Raw genomic sequence first — 17,778 nt, 5'->3', positions numbered from 1 at the left:
AATACATAAAATCTTTTATTGTTTTAATAAAATCTTTTTGAAAAAACAAAAATAAATAAAAATAAAAAACACAAAAAAGGCCTACTTCTTGCGTGTCTGAGTTTGGGGAGTGAGAGTCCATCTGCTGGGTTTTTTTTTTTTTTTTATTTTAATTGCAGGAATAATGGATAGCACAGTTTCGCGCTCTGATGCCAACCTCATAATAATTTTGTCAGGCCATCGTGCTTGTCTCCTTCCTTGGAACAACTTCCCAGACCTTGAGCTTCTCCTTCCTCCAGCCAGACATCAAAAGCCTCTAAATATAAGCTCGGGGATCCCTGGGTGGCCCAGCGGTTTAGCGCCTGCCTTTGGGCCCAGGGTGTGATCCCAGTTTGGGGATCGAGTCCCGCGTTGGGCTCCCTGCATGGAGCCTGCTTCTCCCTCTGCCTGTGTCTCTGCCTCTCTCTGTGTGTGTCTCATGAATAAATAAAATATTTTTTAAAAATAAATAAATAAAAAATAAATAAATATAAGCTCATGCCAATAAGACACCTGCAGACCGGCACACCCAGAAAAATCAGAATTCCCTTTTTAGGCTCCGTCTGGGTCAACGTCCTGCTCGACATATTCTGATTCCCACCCCAGCTACGTGCATTTCCCTTGTGAAGGTCTCCGTTGCAGTAAAACCAAAGGTGGCACCGATTCGCCCAGTCAACTGAAGGTTTAAGGTCAAACTATCCCCGGCTTTTCCTTTTCTGGAATAGAGTCAATACCAGCTCTTCCTCCCAGCACGGAAACCCATAACTCGTTTTCTGAGCGGCAACTGGTTCCCCAGAGCCTTTTCCAGAAACCTGCACACAGGCCTGACCCCGCCTGGGACCGTTCAGGAGGACTGTTTGTCGGCGTGGGGCGGGAAGACATTGTAGGTAAAGCTCTGCATGTCTTAGCGATGGGACGCGACATAGGAAGGTTCTGGAAGCCAAGGACAAGGCGCGACCTGCTCGTGTCGCTTGGAGACGCGACCAACTCCCGCGGGGTCCCCGGGTGCTAAGCCGGGCCTGGCTAACGCTGGGTTTCAGGGTTCCGTGCCCCTCAGGCCCCAAGCCTTCCTTCCCCTTCTTCGGGGAAGCCTGAACTGCTTTTCTCCTACGAACTTGAGGCTTCAGCCAAAGATATTCTAGGTTTAGGGAAATGAAAGCGAAGCACTCTCGCTTCGTCTCCTTTCCCCAGTTTCAAGGGAGTTCATGCCCAGAGGAGTGGTTTTCCAAGTAAGGTCCCCGGCCCAGCACTGTCGGCATCCCCCGGAAACTTCCTAGAAGTGCAACCCCCAGGCCTAGTAAATCCCGAGCTCTTGGCCCCCTCCCCGGCAAGCTGTCGCCACGCGTCACGTCTGAAAACCACCCCTCGGAACCTTCCAGTGTGTCTGCCGTGTGGACCAATAAATTCCTGCGGCTTGGAGGGAGGTCCAGGCTGCAGTCGTGGTTCCCCCGCGGAGCAGCGAGTGAGCTGGGGAGACCCGCCGGGACACAGGGCAGCGGAGTGGCTGGAAGAGATGCTGGTAACACTGGTTCCCTCCCGCGTTAGCACGACGGGAGGCCGTCCGGCTGCCCCGGGCCGGGGCCTTAGGACACTGAGGACATCTCCCAGCCCCAGGGCAGGAGAAAAAGGAGCGATGCATTCATTCCTCCTGGAAGCAGCCCCCCCGCCAAGGCAGGGCCTGCATGTGATGCCGCCCAGCATGGTGTCAGCCCGGGTACGGGGTCCAAGACGATCGGACAGACGGCGTAAGGGATAAAAACCCATGCCAGTAGCTCACAGGGAAGGGAAGACCTACAGATTGGCTCCCATCCATTTGTCTGTGTATTTGCTCGACAGACATTTGTGGAGCGTCCCTGTGCTCAGGCTCATTTTTGTTAAGTAGCCAACCCGCTGCCAAAGCCTCCGGAACGCGCCACTTCTTGAGGAACGTCTTGGAAGGATCTATGGTTCCCGTAGGTAGTGCGGAGCCGGCCGTTTTTGGGCAACGCCCCTGATAGAGTTCTACCAACTGCAATGAATGCAAAAGGGTAGAGAGCTTGGCTATGCCCCGGACACTGAGGACCAGCCCTTAGACTGTCACACCACTGTGGGTCTAGACCTCTGGGCCACCCATCACTCCCATGACCCGGAATTCAAATCCCTGCAAGAAAAGAGCTCATCATAGGTGGCAGGAACCGGGGTTTTCTTGGCCACTACAGTGACCATACCTTAGGATCAGTCCCACAAACCTCCTCAAGGTGGGGTCTCTGTGCAAATGGAAACCAAGCAGTGATTTCCCTCATCCTGGGTAAATGACCCCAGCGAAACCAAATGAAGGATGTTTGAGGGCAGCGGTTTCCCGGTCAGCATTTTCCTGGAACGGGATGGTCCCCGCTCTACGGTGTGACTTCCGTCTCTAGGAATCAGTGAGGCCATGCTGTGCTGGGGCAGGCTAAGATGTGGGCAAGAGAAGGTTTCCTGGGGGAAAAGCCGACTCAGCAGCAGCTGAGTTTTTGGGTGAAGCTGATGTTTCTAAAGGGAATCTGTCAATGGGCAAGCAGCTGGCTAGTGGGGTATGATCTTCCACCAATGTCCTCACCCCCAAAATGGGTTACATCCCTCCTAGCCTCGGGGATGACCCCTGAATTCAGAAGACTCACTGTCTTCCATCGTGAAGATAATCCTATTTGGAGAGCATATGATCCTGAAGTCAGACCTTCGGCCTCTCATAAGGGGTGGGGGGGTGTTCTCCAGGATTTGTGTGGGGTTCGTGCCGCACTAACTGGCCCAGAGCCTACACAAACCGACGACTGCGTGGGGCAGGGTCTGATGGGTCTTCTGCACAGCACCCACTCTCCTGGATTAGGAAGCACCATATTTCCTGAGAATGTCTGGAAGCCTTTGCCTACCTACTGGCCACCCTCCCAGCTGCTGGTTGGCTGCTTTTGAGCACCACGAACCCTCAGCCTTGCAGCTGCAAAACTCTGTGACGCCTGAGAAGAGTGAGCACGTGTCGTCGTAACACGAGGCTCTAACAACACGGGCAGAGGTTGAACCTCCGTCCTTCTCTTTCATGAGGAGCAACAGAGATCCCAACAGGATAGTTCGGGGCACACTAACGTGTATTACGATCGAAAATTCTTATCCATATATATCCCAGAATAGGCAAATCCCCATCCTTCTGGTTCCAGAGTGAAATTCCATGCATATTGAAGGGCGCGGTTGCAATCTGATGGAGTAGCCCTGCATCCTGCTATGGCACCTCCGCCCAGGTTGGCTACTTGGTTAACACCCAGATACGGGTTAGACAGGTGGGGGGGGGGGCTGCCCGGGGCGTCAGGCAGTGCTATGGGAGCACAGTTAGGTGCTAGGGGCTTCCTACAGTGCCGGAGCCCAGCCCGAATGGCCAGCGCAGTGGGAAGCCAATGGTACATCAACGACCACGCACAGTGCTACGAGGGCGACCTCACAGGGATGACCCCCGGAGGGTGTGCATGCGCTCGGTAGGTGCTTCCAACGGTTGGAAATCCAACTCAACATGGATCTATACTTGTGAACCAGTATCTAAAACCCAGGGCCTTAGGAAGTTGTTAAGGAAGGAGCCATGGAAAAAAAATTAAAAAAAAAAAAAAAAAAGGAAGGAGCCATGGGCAGACCCGAACCTGACCATTTATCTGATTACCTCTCAGGAGCAGAGCATGTCTTACTTCGGGTGCACTTTAGGAGTCGCCAGGCTCTAAGAGGCCCTGAGGCCAGCCTGGACAGCGCCTAAGGGCAATCCCTGCCCCCTCCCCTACAACTGCACCGAGTCCCCGTTCCCTTCCCCTGACTCATCCCTGCTAGGGATGCAAGTGAGGAGGCGTGGAGGGTGTAGCCTTGAGGATTAGCGTGCACCCAGGTTGATGGGGACAAAGATAACCTTCCCCGGGTCATGCATCAGCCCATTTGCCCTACACAGAGAAAAAAAACTCAGGGTGGGAGAGGTACTGAGTATTTCCTTTAAGTGAGAGAGACATGAGTACCTAAAACCAGAAAATTGGTTTTGACTATCAGGTTGCTTTTGTGTGTGTGTGTGTGTGTGTGTGTGTGAGAGAGAGAGAGAGAGAGACTTTAGCAGGAGTGGTTTCAGGAATGAACAAGAATGATGCATAAGTGGCCGGAAAAATGGCAATACTGTAGTTAACGGAAATTTTGCATGAAGGAAGAGCAGAGGTAGGTCAATAACACAGCTGTGGAGCCTCAGGAGGTGACCAAGAAAGGTAAATTATTTTAAAAATGGAGGTGACGGACGGGAGAGCGAGTGTGCAAGTGTGTGTGTGTGCGTGTGTCTGTACGTGGGCGTGTGAATGTGTGTGTAGGAGTGTGTGAGGGTGCACGTGAGTGTGTGTAGGGTCCGTGCATGTGCATGAGTGTGTGCTGAGCTGAAGGCTGAGAGTCAGGAGACCGCAGAGGCGGAGGGTGACGGGGGCCAGACCCGACCCTGACGCCATCCCGGAAGGCCATGCTCTGGAGCAACGGTGAAATTCAACTCAAAGAAGAGAAGCACCTCATCCAATGAGGCGGAATAGGTTGGAAATGCAGGAAAAATCCTAACATGCCAAGTTCAAGTGCATGCATCTTGCGTAGAACGTTCTTCTTTCCAAAACCAAGAAGCACCAGGCAATTTAGTGAGATAGAGTTTCTCCAGTTGGGCCGTAAGTCAAGTTAAGTGTGATTATTGATCTCTCTCTCTCCCTAATCAATAGATAGCTCTTGGGAAAGGGAAAAAGATGCAGGATTCAGAAGGCCAAGAGCAACCGTTCGGGCCCAGAACCCCTGAAATGAAACAGCCCGGAAGCACAGCTTTGTAGTGATCCCAAGCTAAGGATGTCTTTTTTTGTATTTTCTAAAGGATTATGAATCTGATCCGTGCAGAGATTTGTGATCCACAGAAGGGGCCACAAAACCTAAAACATTTATATCAGACCCTCTGCCCAAAGCGGCCGCCAGCCCAGCCCAGACCCTGCACAACTTCCCCGCTCACCTGCGGCCGTCCTCGGTAAAGTTTAATTTTCTGAGATTCCCTCGTCAGTTTTAAAGCAGAGGATATGGGATCACAAGAATCCCTTAATACTTTTCTTCCTGTGGCCCGACCCTTAAGAGAAGAGTTTAGGATTTCTTTTCATTTCCTCTTGTGACTCGGGGCGGTGGGGGGGGTGGCCATGAAGAAGAGGGCCTTGATCTTCACGCCCCCCCCATATCCGGGGTCAGCTGGGGGACGGGGCGGGAAGGCTGCACGGGAGGAAGGTCCGAATCACGCCTCGTCCAGGTGCACCCGGGTGGGGGCAGTGGGAGCCGGAGCCTCAGCAGCAGGGAGCCCATGTGCACGCTTCCCCCCACGGCTGAGGGATGTGGCCGCGCTCTGCCCCAATCCCTCGGCTGACTGCTTCCCTGACACCAGCGTCGGAGCGGGAGCCCGCATCGGGAGCCGACGACAGAGGGCCCGCGTCCACGGAGGCAGCCTTGCGGCCAAGGCCATCTCGTCATGGGCACGCGCCAGCCTGGAGCCGCGAGCTTAGCAGACAGACCGAGCGGCGCCGGCATCGGGATGTCAAGGGGGAGAGCCCGTGTGGCCGGCCGCGTCGCTCTGACCAGGAGGTAAGGGGCCATGCAGTGGTGGCCACGGTGACGTCAGCAGTTACCCCAACGGCTGTGTTTAGTCTCAAGCCCTTGCTGCCGGCCGCGGGGTCGGAAGGACGGGGCCACAGAGGTCGGGGGCAGGAGCGCGGGTCAATCAGACGGCGAGGGCTCTGGCCTCCGCCCCCCACCAGCTGCCTGACTCTGGGCACCCTGAATCTAGTTACCCACCCCTGCACCCAGCCCTGCACCCAGCCTTCACCCAGCCCTGACCTCACCCCTGCGCCCAGCCCTGCACCCAGCCCTGACCTCACCCTTGCACCCAGCCCTGCACCCAGCCCTGACCTCGTCCCCTCTCCTCAGTGAGAACCATCCCTATGTTTCGGGGCCTCAGGAGGGGCCGAGGCTCTTTCCCGGCCCCATAGGTACACAGGTGCCCGGCGCTGGGACTCCAGGGAGCGCAGTGGCCCGAGCGTCGGGGGGCACACCCGCTGCCACCTACCCCACGCTTCAGTGTCCTCCGAAGCTGGCAGCTCTCCCGTCAGTCCCACGGCGGCTCTGGGGACCCCCGGCCGCGGAAACCCTCCGTCTGGGCCAGGAGCTTAGCAGACGGGGTGGCCATGAAGAAGAGCGCCTTGATCTTCACGCCCCCCCCCCATATCTGGGGTCCGCTGGGGGACGGGGCGGGAAGGCTGCACGGGAGGAAGGTCTGAATCACGCCTCGTCCGGGTGCACCCGGGTGGCGGCAGCGGGAGCCGGAGCCTCAGCAGCAGGGAGCCCTGGGCTCCCCGGGCACACGGGCGAAACGTGTGCAGGTCAACCTCCTCCGCTCTCGGGGAGGCAGGCGTCGCAGACCCCCCAACGCCCGCTGCCTCCCGTGCCCCTGACGTCGCGCCTCCGTCCTTGCCCACGTTCTCAGCCCCCAGGCAGCCCCCCAACACCTCCACGTGGACCAGAGCCTCTCGTCTGAGAACAGGAGCTGCTGACGGAAGAAACAGAACAACGAGGAAGGGGCACCTGGGGGGGTCAGTGGTTGAGTGTCTGCCTTCGGCTCAGGGCGTGACCCCAGGTCCTCCCACTGCCCACCCGTGCCTCAGTTTCCCCAGCTCAAACAGCGGGATCCTAATAGAGTTCATCTCTCAGAGAGGCTGCGTAAGCGAGACGATGCTCGGGGAGCAGTTCGTGCGTGAGGAGGACGTGCACCCCCCATACCTCTTACCCCTTCCGGGCGGGTCCTATCCATGCTCTCCGTCCCGGCCCCGGGTCCGCTCACTTCCCCGCAGCTCCACTGCCCTAACGTAAGGCAGGAGCGCGTCATGCGTGCCCTTGAACCACTGCCCAGTCTGGCTCGCCATCAGTCCTGCTCCAAATTTCAGCCAGGATGACTTTCCAAGGTGTAAATCTGAGCGTGCTCTGCACCCCCTTACACACGCACACCTGGAATCTCTCACCAGCAGGTATTTGCTCTGAAAACAAAATCTTGGAATAAAATCCAGAGGCGAGGGGGCCAGGGTGGGCGAAAGGGGCGACGGGGGTCAAAGCTACAAACCCGCAGTCATAAAAGAGAAAAGTCCCGGGCGTGGGACGCACAGTATGGTGCCTGCGGCGACTAAGCCGCGTGCATGTAAAGTGGCTAAAAGAGCGGCTCTCAAGAATGCTCATCGCGAGAAAATAGAAGTCATGACGACGTGGGCGGTGGAGGTTCATGAGAAGCGGGGATCGGCGTCGCCGGAAGGTGGCTCTCACCGTGGGGCTTTTGCCCCCCGCCCTCCCGGCCGCATTTGGTTCTCAGGGTCCATCACGGGTTAATGCCCCTTCCTCCGGGAAGCGCTCTGGGACGCTTCTGGCCTCTGGGTCCTTCTGGCCTCTGCTGCCAGAGAACTTGCTGCGATGACTGCAGTCGGTGTCTCCCTGCTCCCCTGGGCCCCGTGGGCCCCCCTGGGCTCCCGTGGGCCACCCCATGCTCCCTGGGCTCCCCAAGGCCCCCCTGGGCTACCCTGGGCCCCCTGGGTTCCTGTGGGCCACCCTGTGCTCCCCTGGGCCCCCTGGGCTCCCCTGAGCTCCCTGTGCTCCCTTGGGCTCCCTGGGTCCCTCTGGCTCCCCTGGGGTCCCTTTGCCCCCCTGAGCTCCCCAAGGCCCCCTGGGCTCCCCTTGGCCCCCCTCAGTTCCTCTGGGCCCTCTGGGCTCCTCTGGGCTGCCTGGGTCTCCCTGGGCTCCTTGGGCTCCCTTTGGCCCCCCCTTGGCTCCCCTCAGCTCCCCTGGGCTCCCCTGGCCCTTCCTGGGCTCCCCTGTGCCCCCTTGGCCCCCCTCGGCTCCCCTTGGCCCCCTGAGCTCCCCTGGCCCTCCCTGGGCTCCCCTTGGCCCCCCTTGGCTCCCTGGGCTCCCCAGGCTTCCCTGGACTCCCTGAGGCCCTGGCACCCAGCAGGCCCCAGTGAGGCCTACGAGGGAGGAAGCCACGTGGCTCCTCCGTGACTGGCTCCTGCTCTGGTCCCCGTGAGTCACCACCCGGCGGGTGGAGGGAAAGTGACCCTCATCCACAGTCACTGAGTCAGGGGACAGGAAGCAATCAGCTGCACGGGGCCCTGAATGGTCTCCTGGGCTGAGTCAACTCGAAGGAGAAGAATGACGGATGGAAACCCCGGAAACTGCCAGCCGTTCAGTGGGGTGCCCGGCGCGCCCTCGGGAAACCGTGCCAAAACCACCAGCCCAAGGGGGCCGGGGTGGCCCGGGGTGCTGGAGGGGGCTGGGGGGGCCGACGGGTCTGGGGGGGGCCGGAGGGAGGCTGGGGTGCTGGAGGGGGACGGGGGAGCTGGGCTGGGGGGGCCGGGGGCCGGGGGGCGAGCGGAGGCCAGACCCGAGGGCGCGCAGGGGCCGCCTCGCCACACCCCGCGGCCTCAGGCACCTGTGCGTCCCAGGTGCGGCCCAGGTGCATCCCAGGTGCGTCCCAGGTGAGCCCACGCGTCGTCGTCCCCGGGGACCACGGAGGCCTGCGACAGCGCGGGCGAGGAAGGAGCTTCCGTGGGTGCACCTGCCATCCTACCTGGGCGGGGCGGCCGGGGGCGAGGACGCGGGCCCTGGAGAGGGAAGCGCGAGGCTTGTTTCTGGGGTTCGCGGCGGAGACACGCCCTCCCGCGGGGGCGCCCGAAGCGGACAGGGGCGCGGGGCCGAGTCGCGTCCGCAGCTCAAGCACGGAGGCCCCCGAGTCCCGCCCACACCTGCACGTTCCGCGCACACGCTCCGGAGGCCGTGCAGCCGTGCGGTGGGCGAGGCGCACACGCGGGCACACCCACGCACACCCATGCACACGCGGACACCCGCTCCCCCGCCAGGACCACAGCGCCGCAGCCCCACGCTAAGCCCGAGGTGCGCATTTGCGCGGCGATGGGGGCGCACGGAGGCCCCTGCTCGGGGTCAGGCCATCGCCTCCAGGGCCCCCCGCGTCTCCGCACAGTGACCCCCCGCCCTTCCGTGCGCCCCTCCTCTTCCCACCCTCTCTGGGGACTACGTGACTCATCTCAGAGGAGGCCGCCTTGGAGGGGGAGCTGCCCAGTGCTCACCTGGGCCCGTCCTCCCGCCACCAGGTGCCAGGCGCGCGGCCGCAGGTGCACAGCGTTGGATGCAGGCGCTGCAGGGCGCGCTCCCCGGGCAGGGCACCAGCCTCCCCTCGGGCCTCCCAACCCTTCCCGCCCCGCGTCCCTCCCTGCGGATGGCGAGGGCCCAGGCTCCACCACAACACCCCGAGCACGTGCTGCAGGTGGCCCTGCCAGGGTCCCGTGTGTGAGTGTCCATCATTGGGGCTCCAAGGAAGAAAGCCTTGCCTGGCTCCCCCTGCCCCCCACCCCCACCCCGCTCCCCAGCCAGCTTCCTGGGAGCTGCCGCTGTGCTCATCACACCCCCCACCCCCCACCTGCTCCGCCCAGCTCCTCCCCAGTCTGTCCACCCACCCCCAGGCCACTTAACCTAAGCCCCTGGGCCCCTGGGCAGCGCTCCGGCCTCATCTCCATCCTCCTCCCCGCCCACACACATCCCTTCTCCTCCTCTCCCAGACCTGGGAGCTTGGCCTGTCCCGGCCCCTCTCACTGTGCACCTCCTGCCAGGTGACCTCATGCAGAGGTCTGGGTCCCCGCTACGCAGGTGGCGCCCTGAAGCTGACCCAGGAGCAGCTCCCGGCCTCACACACACCCTGCACCCCTTGGAGAGCCCCAAGGCACCGAAGCTGGGCTCACCATCTTCTGCGCCGAACCTGCTCTTCCTCTTGACAGAGTTTCTCGTCTTGGTCAGCGGGATGCGAGCCAGACATCGTGGCACCGTCCTGGGCAGGCCCCCTCCTCTTTCTACCATTTCCAATCTGTGACCAAATCCTGCGCATCTCGGCTCCTCCGTGTCCCTGCGACCCAGCCCCCTCGCTCTGTCCCCACCACCACAGCCACGGCCAGCTCCACCATCGTCCCCGAGCTGCACCAGGCCACACTGCTGGGAACCCCCTCTCAGCTCTGCAGCCTGCCCCAGAACCTTCCGCGATGTTCTCCAAGCTGCAGTTGGACCCATCTTCCAAAAATGCAAACCGAGGCACGCGATCGCTCGGCCACTGGGACCTCCTGCACCCCCTGTCCCCCGGTCCGGGAAGCTCCCCACTTCGTCCTCTGCCCCACTAGTTCCTACTGATCTTTCAGACTCAACCCCAGAGCCATGGCCTGGAAGACACTTCCCCGGGGTCTCGGGAGGGCCCGCGCATCGCCCTCTCGCTCTCAGCACGGCTGTCGTGTGGAGATCTGTGTCCCCTGCTCCTCAGCGTATCTCAGGTTCACGGTGTGGCCCGTGGTAGGTACCGAGGAGTGTCTGTTGGGGGAGTACGCGCGTCCATGTGCGCTCCTGGCCAGGTGTCCGGTCCTTCACCTGTCCCCGGGACATCTCCCTGTCACCTCCCGGCAGCCGCACAGGAGTCACAAGCTCATTTTGGGTATTAATGCCTGTCTTTTCCCTCAGAACTAGGCAGGCCAGGCCCCCGTCCGCGGGGCACGCCAGGCACCACTTTCACCAACAGATTTAGGGCCGGCTAATTGTTTTCCTTCTTTAAAGAGCAGATATAGGGCAGCCCCGGTGGCCCAGCGGTTTAGCACCAACTTTGGTCCGGGGTGTGATCCTGGAGACCCGGGATCGAGTCCCCGCATGGGGCCTGCTTCTCCCTCTGCTGGTGTCTCCGGCTCTTTCTCTCTCTCTGTGTCTCTCATGAATAAATAAATAAAGTCTTTAAAAAATAAAAAGTGCAGATACAAGGAAGCAGAGCCCCCAGTCTGTCCTAGAACGTGGCACACAGCACGAGACGTCAAGGGAACGCCGGGCTTGGGAGGGCCGCCTGGCCTCCGCTCGGGCGCCCTGGGTCAGCGCTCACTGCCCTCCGCTGTTAGGAGCTCGCTTACGTGGTGCGATTTTGAAAACACAGAAGTCTGTGCATAATTAGAAACGAAAAAAAAAAAAAAGGTTTGTATTCCTTCAAAATAAATGGTCCTAAATTGCCTGCGAATCTGGAGGCCGCCTCTCTCTCCAGAAAGGTGACCTATAGATGCGTCAGGAGAAAGAGAAGACTGTGGGGGGGGCATTGGTGGTCCCCAGGGATGGAGCGGGGCTGTGGGGGGGCGCCGCTCCCGGGAAGGGCAAGGCCAGGAGCCCGGGAGCCCCGGAGCCCCGCTCCGTCCCCTCCACCTGCACCCTGGGGACCGAGGAGCCGCATCCCAGGCTTTGAAGCCCTGCTTGGCTGGCCCAGGAGGCCTCCCGGGGGCTTCTCCACAGGCCTGCACAGGCCTGCTCCCCACGCCGCTCGCATGAGGCTCCCCCACAGCCACCGTGGGGGAGGACGCGCTCGCAGAGGGTAACTGCGTCTCCCGGGCACCCCCCCCCCGCCCCCGCAGGCACGGCCACTTCCCAGGGACGGTGACAGGCGGCCGGTGGCCAAGCCCCCACATCCTCACCACGGTGTCCAGGAAACCAGCCCGATGGTTGGAACCCTGTCCACAAGCAGAGGACGCTGCCTCACGTGGTCGCCCCTACTGAGCATCTGACTGTCCAGCACGTTCTCACTTCACCTTCTCATCTAGGAACTGCCCGGCTCATCTCTAGGCGCAGAACTCGGGCCTCCAGACGCCTCGTGCCCGGGTCACCCCGCCAGTATGTAGCGGGGCCTCAGGCCCAGGTCGGCTGTCCCCAGGCTGTCGCCTCCCCCGCGGAGCTTCTGCTTCCAGCCCCTCGCGCCCTACGCGCGTCCCACCGCCGTGCGGTCACGGGAACCCCCCTCACGGTCTTCGTCAGCGTCGCAGCAGCACAAAGAGCCGCCTCCTAAGGAGGACATGGGGGGGCTTCGACACATCCTGTTCCACCGTAATTTATGGAAATCACCGAGGACGTAAACGCCGAAATAATGTTTGGGGGAGTAAGTTCCCTCTGCCGTGGCTTCCGAACACAAACAAAATGCGCTTTTGTGCTAGTCGGGGGACAGCCATCGCAATGGCAGCAAAAAGTAATTAGCTCTCAGACAAGACGTACGTGATCCACGCCAGTTGAGCTCTCCAGAGATGGTAAATCACGTCTGCAGGTGGATGCTGCTCTGCAACTCTCGGCTGCAGGTGCCACCCGCACGGGCACTTGGGAACCACGGGGCCAAACCTGGCTGCTGCGAGAAGGCCACGCACCCAGCGGACCCGCGGGCTCGCCCTGTCCCAACCACACGATCTTCACCAACAGCCAAAATTAGCCTCGTAACATGTGAATGAGGTTCCATCACTCCTCCACGAAAACCCACTGATGGTTTTCTTTCTTTTTTTTTTTCCCCATTGATGGTTTTCATTAGCACAGGAAGGAAAGCCTGCCCTACACAAGCCCGAAGCCAGTGCTGGGCAAGTGTTTTTGACAATCTGGTGTGGTTTTTGGTTTGGTCAATTTGTCATTTTTGAAAACAAACAAACAAACAAAAAAAAACCAATTTGTTATTTTTGTCCGGTGGCCACAACTGGCTGTAGAGAGGAAGGGGACCAGGAGCTTGTGTGTCCCACAATGGGCAGGTGACTTCAGCCAAGGGACACTCCTTCCTCATGTTTGCACTTCTTTTATTTTTTTATTTATTTTTCTTTTTTATTTTTTGCACTGTTGTTGTTTTTCTGTTTTTTGTGGGGTTTTTTTTGACAAGTAGTACCTTTTTATTTATTTTTTCCAGACTTTTCTTTTTTACATCTGTTTTTATTTAAATTCAATTTGCCAACATATAGTATAATAAGCACCCAGTGCTCATCCCATCAAGCCATCAAGTGCCCTCTTCAGTGCCTGTCACCCAGTCACCCCAACTGCCCCACCCACCCACCTCCTCCCCCCCCCTTTTTTTTTTTGATGCAAACACAAGAGGGTTTATTTACAAGCTTGAGCTTGGGTCCAAGTATACCCGACACAGTGGAGCAGGGACTTGGACCCCGAGACTAATCCCACCTCCCCTTCTGCAACAACTTTGTGTGTTTCCCAGAGTTAGGAGTCTCTCGTGGTTTATCTCCCTCTCTAATTTTTCCCTTCTTTTGAAGGACTTGCTGAAAAGCTCCCTGTTGGTACCTGGGCCTAGAATCTAACTTGTTTTTACGTATAAATGCAAAAGGCTAGAAAACGGTTTAAAAACGCCCTAAACTATCCATGAATGCAAACGCTGCAACCTTTGCAAAAAGACCGAATTTGCTTTAATCACAACTTTATCGACAGGGTCCACCAGTTTGGAAAATCACAACACCGCTGCTACATGAGACCCGCGACGACTTTTAAGTCATATATATCTTCAGCTGTGGCTCTGACGGTGACCGTTCACGTAGGTGTAAGACTCCTGGCATGGCGTGCAAATCAATGATTGCAAACTTACTTTTATTTTAGCGCCATGAGGTTATATTATATTGACTTAATTCTGTGCACAGGAAGCTTACATTCCCTACGAACTTCATTGCTGGAAAGTCAAGGAGAAGCGAGCCAATCCTGGACTTGCTTCACAGGGCAGAGTCGGGTATGACAGGGCCAAGCACATCACCCTCTACCACGTGCACCGTATTTTTTTTTTAAAGATTTTATTTATTTATTCATGAGAGACACAGAGAAAGAAGCAGAAATGCAGGCAGAGGGAGAAGCAGGCTCCCTATGGGGAGCCCGATGCCAGACTCGACCTGGACCCCAGGGTCACGCCCAGAGCCTGAGGCAGATGCTCAACCACTGAGCCACCTGGGCGTCCCTTTGTGCCCCGTGTTAATGCATGAACCAGTGTCCCCATCTCTCTCTCTGCCCCAACCATACATGACCTTGGTGCTGTCCTCTAAAGCCATGCAGCCAGCTCCCACCTGCGGGTCTCTGCTCTGGCTCTTCCTCTGTTTGGAATGCCCACCCTCTGGGCCTAACCGACCTCTCTGGTTCCCCTCATTCCCCTCATTCGTCACCCGGAGGTCACCTTCTGTGAAGTCTGCCATGGTTACTGTGCCTCACATCAGTCTACCTCTTACCCTCACTTAGGCTCCTCCTGCAAGTACCTCTACCCACAATGTTGTCATAAGGGTCCTTGCCCCCCTGTCCCTTATCCCCGCCGTGGGCACACGTGCCCTGTGTGAGAAGTGGGTGATGCTGTTGTGGATCCCACCACCTGGGACCTGGAAAGCGGCAGGAAGCAGGAGCCTGATGAATATTTGCAAAGTGAATAAATTAACGCACAAAGATATTGCCTGCGTTCCCGATCCCTACAAGCTACATTGCTTTCTCTCCCATCTACATGATTTATAGCCAATCTAAGTCAGCAGTAATTCTTTAAATATATCCATCAGCTGCCTACCATACTTCAGGCACTGAGAATACAATAATAAATAAGGCACATCTTGCCTGCACACCTTGTAACGAATGACTGACCCCAGCACCGCGGAAGCGTTTGAGTCCTCCAGTGAAGTGACTTTATAAGAAAAAAAGAAAAAAAGAAAAAAACACCGATTTCTATTGTATCCTCCCGCGTGTCTTTACAATACAGGGATCGTGATAGTCAATCGGGATTCATCTCTCGGGTGTCAAGAAGAAAGCTATCCTCTCATATAAAGAAACGTGGACCAATGTAGGAAATCTTGACTGTAGGGCTGGCGATAGCCTTCCTCTGGGGCCCAGGACACCACGCTTCCGAGGCAGAGGCAGCGGAAGGCTGGCTGACGTGTAAGTGGAAGCTTCTAGTTCCCTTGCGTGGTGGAGCTAGCAGGGGCCTCTACATACCTGGTGGAGATGTGGCTCCCAGCAAAGACCCAGAGGAGACGTCTGGGCTCTGGAGGCCGTGTCCACCCGCTGGAAAGTCCAGCCCATCCTCTTTCCGGGGGAGCAGGGGTCCGTGTCAGCCCCAGCCGATGGCACACAGCTGGGTGTGCTCCATCCTTCCTTTTCCCCACGTGGCCACCAGGCCCGCTTCGGGCAGGCTGCGGAGAGACGCGGGCACCACTGACACGGCCTGTGCACCTGTGCAGAGCTGCACCCCGGACCTTCTCACTCACGTTCCCACCTGGAGGACGCACAAGACCACCGCGTGGTTCTAAATAAGCACTCCAAGTTCAGACAGGTTTTCTTGAACCAAGGTCTTCGAACCCCGAGGTCTAAAATGGAAATGATGGGCGGGAACCGGGTTTGGGGGGCTGTCCACGGGCTTTAACCCCTCCCCGGGCAGCGAGCCTCACTTGAGGACCTTGGCTACGCTGCACCCTGATCAGACAAATTTCAACAAATTTCAGTTCAGTGCCTGCTTGAGCTCACGTCCCCTCCCCGTTTCCACCCCCAACTCCCTGCCCCTACAATTTCATGAAGCCTTCATTCCTAGGAAGCTTCTAGAATCGAGCAAAGCTTGGGACGGGTCTCAGTGAACGTGTACCCTTGCCATGACCTTGAACAGTGGTACAGGGACAACCTCCCTACCTCTCACTGGGAGCAGCCCTGTTACCAGAGAACTTCAGTGAAGGGGAAGCAGGATGACGGGGTTTTATGGACGGAGCTGAAGAAGGTGAAACGCAGCGCTACCAAAGCACCTCCCCACTCCACCCCACATGCACCCATCTTTCCTCTCAGGCCAAATCTTAAAGCAAAAAGCAAAATATCTCCTGCATAGGCAGAGCCAACAGTAAAGGAAAGACCTCAGACGGGTCTGCCTGGGAATTTCTGGTCCGTGCCAGCATCTCCCGAAGGGCACACCCACGGGGCAGGTGGGGATTGCTAATATCTGAATTGATGTTCTGCCCAAAGAGCTTGGGATGGTCACGCTTTGTGGGCTCTGAGTGCGAGGATCTTAAGACCTCGGAAGCTACCACCGCACTTGCAAGGAAGTTTGGGGGTTTCCGTTTGCTACAAACGTGCAGGTAGGTAGGTGCCCTACAGGCGGCGAACATGAGTCTCCCCCCAGAATCTTCCTCTCTGCCTTATCCACTCCCACATCTCGGCCCCCTCGCCCCCTGAGGGGCTGTGTCCGCTGGACGCCCCTGCAGAGCCCCAGGGGGAGAGATGCTGACTCCCCAGCAGAGGAGGACAGGTGTGCGTCTCAGGTGTCCTGGGCTCACCTGGGGCGGAGGTTACTTCCTGGCATGGGCAGCTCCCTCTCACTACTAGGCTGGAGGCCACAATGTGCAAGGGAGAGACAGCCAGCCCAGCCCCGAAGAGAAACCCAGGCTCCCCACCTTGCAGAATATGGGCCATCAGATGAGGCGGGAACGAGGAGCAGAAGGGAAGGCAGGCAGGACGGGAGAGGGGTGAGGAGAGGTCTTGACGGGAACGGGGAGTTATGGGAACAACCCCCCCCCCCGCCCCTGCCCCCCCCCCCCAGCTCGCCCTGCAAATGGGAAAGGCCACCAACTCCTCACAGCTGCCGGAGACCCTTGAGTTTCCCGGGACAGGGTCGTCCGCCACTGGTAACACGTGAGCTGCTGCGCCGCCGTCTGCTTCACGGAGACAAAGCAAGGCGAGCAGCTCACCTTGTCGGCGAGAACGAGCGATGAGCTTCAGCACGAAAGCCCCAGGAACGAGAAAGCTGGTGAATGAATGGTCCTCTGCGTGCCCCATCGGGCTCCTGGCGCACCCCAGTCAAGGGGACCCTCACCTTAGAGCACGGCTGGACGCGTCCCCGCGGGCAGCTGGGTCAGCCTGCGCTGCTGCGTTCTCAGAGGGGAAGGAGGGAGCCACAGCGGTCCTGGAGCCTGTGGCCTGGCACCCCGGCCCCCGTGTGCCAGGGCTCCTCCCGGGGAGCCAAGGAGTCAAAGGCTGTGTCGGTCTGGCTGAGCAGAGCCGGGCGGCCGGCGTCTGAGCCTTCGCTAGACAATGAAGGAGGAACAGAGAGAGACCGAAGGGGGAGGGAAGGGAAAAGGAGAGGAGGTCCTGGATTCCCGAGGAAAGGGGTTTCCTTTCTCTTCCCCAGAACCTCTAGGGACGCAGAAAGACAATTAGCAACCTGGCGTGACGGCACACAAAATAAAAGAGGCACCTGCCAGGTGACCATCTCTGCCGGGACTCGAACCCGGAACCTCTGGATTAGAAGTCCAGCGCGCTCGTCCATTGCGCCACAGAGACCTCACCACACACACAGCATCAGCACCAGAACTGAAAAAGCACATACCTTCTGCATCACCAGCCATCTCGGCATCCTGCTCGCTCCCGAGCGGTGGGGGGGCAGGGACAGCTGGAAAATCTGGAGTGGAGATCCACCCGCCGGCTCGGTCGCGCTCTCCCCAGTGCTGGGGGTCCGGGTCCCGGGGGACCGCGGGAGCGGGGCGCCGGTCATTGCAGCCCCAGAGGCCCCGAGGGCGCCGGGAGCTCTGGCTCCCTCCTCTGCATCCCGGGAGGACGCCGGCTGGGTATTCTCATGCTAATGACGCCGCACCGGCCCGCGCCTCCACCCCTCTCCCTCTCTGTGGTTTCACCCCAGGCCCCCCCAAGCTCTCTCGGGGGGCCGGGCCGCAAAGCTGGGGATTCCGGAAAGCCCTGGATCCCGACACAAAGGAGCTGCTCCCGGAAAGCAGCGGGGTGCTGAGGGGCTGCGGCCGCAGGACCAGGCCGGGGAGCAGCGCTCAGCTCGGGGACCCTGGGCGCGGTCTCAGCTCCGGGGGCGGCATCTGTCAAGCCGGGGTGAGCCGTACCCGGGGTCTGTGTGCT

At 58.9% G+C, this 17,778-nt stretch overlaps 1 long non-coding RNA gene and 1 other non-coding gene across 3 annotated transcripts in view; both read right to left on the bottom strand.

The window, feature by feature from the left end:
* LOC125754570 (uncharacterized) overlaps positions 1 to 17,153 on the bottom strand; it is a 28,668-nt gene extending 11,515 nt beyond the window's left edge. For both annotated transcript variants that reach the window (XR_007409189.1, XR_007409188.1), the window contains exons 1-2: positions 16,730 to 17,153; positions 14,872 to 15,151 (exon numbers count right to left, since the gene is read on the bottom strand). This is a non-coding gene — a long non-coding RNA (uncharacterized LOC125754570). The remainder of the gene's footprint in view (positions 1 to 14,871; positions 15,152 to 16,729) is intronic.
* Positions 17,123 to 17,196, bottom strand: TRNAR-UCU (transfer RNA arginine (anticodon UCU)). The gene has a single exon. It is a non-coding gene; the product is annotated as a tRNA-Arg (tRNA).
* Positions 17,197 to 17,778: the final 582 nt, after the last annotated feature.

The sequence above is a fragment of the Canis lupus genome, chromosome 38, assembly GCF_003254725.2.
Source record: "Canis lupus dingo isolate Sandy chromosome 38, ASM325472v2, whole genome shotgun sequence".
Classification (NCBI taxonomy): Eukaryota; Metazoa; Chordata; class Mammalia; order Carnivora; family Canidae; genus Canis; species Canis lupus.
Note: the sequence above shows the minus strand (reverse complement) of the source record. Positions and strands in the feature narration are given on the sequence as shown.